Raw genomic sequence first — 2,937 nt, 5'->3', positions numbered from 1 at the left:
ATGGTGATGTGAAGCCTGTAGGCCACAGACTGTCCTTACTGCAACAGGTGGGAATAAAAGGCCTTGCTGAAGGGCATTCTAATAACTTGACATGGGACTTCATTAAAGAGCATTTTCATATTTCTATCCTAACCCATTGCTTAACTTTTTAGCCACGCAACCGACTCTAACAATGGCAATGTTGGTTGGTCCGTCCACTGCTTTGGTCCACACTAAAATATATATACACATATTTAATGGTTTCCATGAAAATTGGTAGTACCATTCATGTTTCCCTGAGGATGAATCCTAATGACTTTGGTGATCCCCGACGTTTCCCCTACCACCACCTTGAGGTTTGCATTTGTGGTATTAAATGAAATGTCTCAAATACTATTGGATAACATGCAATTTGGCACGAACATTCACGTTTCTCTCAGGATGAACTGTAATCACTTCCCTTCACTTTTACTCTAGTGCCATGATCAGGTTCAATTTGTGATGTGTAATACTTTGGTTTATGACGAAATACTCGCAGAACTAATCACATTCCCATCATCCTCAGGTAAACTTTGTGTTAAGTGCTAATACTGCAAATGTTGAAAAGCTAACACGCTGATAGTGAACATGGTAAACATAATACCATCAAAATGTTAGCTTTATGTACAAAATAGTTATTCATTTCTCATCAATCTTTAACTTGATGACTGCCACCTGTTCGTGAGGAGGTGGCCATTTCCTGCATTAATATGTGAGGTTAGCTGTTCTGCTCCATTTCAATCAGGAAAGACTTTGTTGCAGATGTAAAATGTGCCAAGTCTTTGGAGATTGGATTCCATTAGATTTAAAATAATGTTTTAAAGGGGTACAGAAAGAAGACATGTCCCTCCGATGGAGTCTAGACACTGGTGATGGTGGTGAAAGAGCCCGAAGATCGGACCAAGGAAGTCGTGGGGAGCGGTTTCCCGGGAAAGACCCAGGGTGCCGTGGGTGATGATGACTGGAGGTGGAAGGGGAGGAGGAGGTTTGCACTCTTCCATTCAATCACAGCTGACCGCAGCAGACACAGCTGTGATTGACAGATTTAAAGCAGAGATGTAATGCTGTGATTGGCTCATGAATTTCATGGCTTCTTCTTTTTGGTTTAACTGAAGAGTGATCGATTTAGGAAGAGATGGGGGGGATTGAAGTTATTAGACGTCTTCCTGAAAGAATTTGCGCTGTGTGTAGTTTGTTGGCATGTTCACAAAAATGTCCCTCCAACAATTCAAAATATAACTTCACATTGTGGAACTTAAAATGTAAATGTAATAGATTTAGTGTTAATGTTAGTAGTTTTATTAGGGGACTGCAAAAATTAGAAAATTACGGTCTGTCATGGCAGAAAATTGTACAAGTTGTATGTAAACGAAAATTCTAAATATGAGACAGTTGTGACACTCGTTTGTATAGCCTACTACTCTACACACTTTAAAGTTGCTTATATCATTTCTCATGTTTTTCAGTTTTTAACATTTACCAGTTGTCCTTCCTTCGTAGTTTTGTATGATTTATTCATTCTATTTCAGATAGCTGGCTAACAATCCATTGCTCTCTGGGGTCTATGCACGGCATTTTCTGTCCTTTTCAAAGTTTCCACAGTACTAAATTAGATATTTTGCTTCTGAATAGCGCAGCCAAAAGACTCTGTGATGGACAAAGAAAAGAAGCACAGCCTTCATAGCATGCGGGTCAGGAGCAAGGATGTTCTTTTGTGTCTGCTTTTATTACACAGAAGATGAGCCTAAGTCTGGGAGACAGTGTAGAAGTGGCAAGGTTATACAGAGGTTCCCTCCGAAAATGTTCACTCAGATACAATTTTAAAAGCCCCTCCTGTAACTAATCCATGAAATAGGCAAGATCCAGACAATATCCTAACTGAGAGGCATGGGAAGGTTGGAGCTGCTGTGTTTGTGCTTGTGTTGTGTGTGTTTGTGAATGTGTGACTGTGAACACGACTCTGTGGTGGAAGAAAGAGAGCAGGCAGATTTTCACACATTCAACACATTTACTGGATGTTCTCCAGGCTAAAGTTGCACCAGCATCAAGTGGATTTGGTTTACTCATACAATGTTTTCCTCTCACAGACAACACGTGGCGGGTTTACAATTTTTCACAGTTACACAACACCTCAAATGTTCTCCAGTCCACTATCGCTTTTGAGCCTGTTTATTGAGGAAAAACAACAGAATTATGTTTTCAACAATATATATTTCATACCAAACAACATGTAGTTGATAGCATGAAGGTTATGTGTGCACAGTCTCATGGCAGTTTGTGATGAAATAATGTTTTTCAACGGGAAGCACCTTTCGTGATAACGAATTACGGTAGCGAGTAGCATTGAAAAGGCGAAAATCCACGTAAGGAGGTTGGTTGGGGCGGTGGACGGGTCAAACAACACAGGACTTTCACCCCAGAGACTGGGTATTGCGTCTCGCGTGTGGCAGTTCCTTTCCCCGTTGTTCTTTTCCCAACCACAACGCATTCCGCGTGTGGTGGTCCCTCCACCGGCGTCAGCCAGAGACCACTGATCATGTCCCGATGTCACCATCTACGTGTACCGGCGGCTGCCTTTCCCCCGTTTTCTTTTCCTAACCACAACCGTCCCATTGTTGTAGCACGTCCCGCGTGTGGTGGTCCGTCCACCTGCGTGTTGCGTTTCATTTCCACGTTGTTGCATCCCTCAGAGACCGCTGAACGTGTCCCGGCGACCGTCGATCATTTCGTGGTTACCACCACGAAAGTAACAAGAAAATCGTGTTGTTGTTGATGAATCAGTAAATCAAAATAACGTGACCATTTCACCAATTTCCATGCAGGGTTGGTTTAGTTTACATCTAGGGAAAGTCATTTTATCAGACTTAACTGAATTTTAAAACAGGATCAGACCAAGAGCTGCCACGTTAATGAATTAGG

General features: G+C 41.9%; 1 long non-coding RNA gene across 1 annotated transcript in view; it reads left to right on the top strand.

The window, feature by feature from the left end:
• The first annotated feature begins 276 nt into the window (after window positions 1–276).
• The window catches only part of LOC116695820 (uncharacterized), a 5,889-nt gene continuing 3,228 nt past the window's right edge, over window positions 277–2,937 (top strand). The window contains exons 1-2 of the long non-coding RNA XR_004333562.1: window positions 277–348; window positions 2,267–2,273. This is a non-coding gene — a long non-coding RNA (uncharacterized LOC116695820). The remainder of the gene's footprint in view (window positions 349–2,266; window positions 2,274–2,937) is intronic.

Source organism: Etheostoma spectabile, chromosome 9, assembly GCF_008692095.1.
Source record: "Etheostoma spectabile isolate EspeVRDwgs_2016 chromosome 9, UIUC_Espe_1.0, whole genome shotgun sequence".
NCBI classification, from domain to species: domain Eukaryota; kingdom Metazoa; phylum Chordata; class Actinopteri; order Perciformes; family Percidae; genus Etheostoma; species Etheostoma spectabile.
The sequence above is the reverse complement of the archived record's forward strand: the minus strand, read 5'-3'. Positions and strand labels throughout refer to the sequence as shown.